This window comes from Aplysia californica, unplaced genomic scaffold (assembly GCF_000002075.1).
Source record: "Aplysia californica isolate F4 #8 unplaced genomic scaffold, AplCal3.0 scaffold00361, whole genome shotgun sequence".
Classification (NCBI taxonomy): domain Eukaryota; kingdom Metazoa; phylum Mollusca; class Gastropoda; order Aplysiida; family Aplysiidae; genus Aplysia; species Aplysia californica.
This window is the reverse complement of record NW_004797631.1, coordinates 681,029-682,141: the sequence shown is the minus strand read 5'-3', so window position 1 is coordinate 682,141 and position 1,113 is coordinate 681,029.

The following is a 1,113-nucleotide window of genomic DNA, read 5'->3' as shown; positions in this document are numbered from 1 at the left end:
CCCTCCTAAAACTTAAAGTCGGAGGACCCGCCTCCTCAACAACCTCACAGTGTTGAAAGGGGCCTTAAACCTTTACCATTTCTCTGTGGTAATAAAACGTGCAATGAGACCCTGGAGTTAGGCGCTTGTCAAATGTTGGACATGTGGAGTTCTTGGTAGCACCTAAAAGTTTGTTCATTTGTCTGTCTTTTCATGAAAAAAAAATTACTAAGGATTGCCTGGTGTCAGAGGTAAAATTAGCGATAAAAATGTCAGTCAGTATTTGGTGACTTCCAAACCTTGAGTATCCTTGGAAACTGTAAATTTGCTTTTTCTGTAAGTAATATAAGTGTTTTACGGCGCTCGCAACTGCATAAGGTCCTATGAGTGCCTAGCTTTTTTTGTGTGTGTATTTTTTTTATCAACGATTTTCAGTAATATCTACATCGACGCGATAGGATGTAAAGCCAAGGGCGATCGGTAGCTGACTCGCTTGACTATCTCTTTCTTAGCAGCCTTCTTTGCTGAAAAATGAAAGCTTCTTGTTTAAATCAAAATACTTTTTTTTTAAACACACCAAAAACAACAACCCGATATACCTTTTGTGCAAATTGAACACTGAGGACCTCTTGTGCAATACACGTGAAAAGCTTTCCCACGTTAGAAATATCACAAACAACTTTTCTTATTCGTAACGGTGTCGCTGAGTTTTTCGTGAAAACGTTTCCCAAATACCTATGAACACCCACCAAAATAATCAAGAAAATTTCTCATTTAACATTAAATTGTATTCCTGCTTTGGACCAGACATACTCATTTTTTTTTTATTTGCTGTGTGCATAGTGGTCTCTGAGATCTTTCTAAATGGTACATGTACAAGGCCATCATGTTTATTCGAATGTTCGAGGAACTGTATTATAATGTCTATTCCTGGGTGTTTTCGAGCGGCCCACATAAGCTTCCTCAAGTGTGGCAGGATGTGGGTAAGTAAACCCCGCCTATCCCTGGTCGACACGCACGTCGAGTCTGGGCCAAGTGGGTGACGTGAGTAGGACAATCGACAGATTCTTCAGAAAAACACATTTCTGTTACTTTACTTTATCCTTCCTTGTATCCCTAAATCTAGAGGGGGGG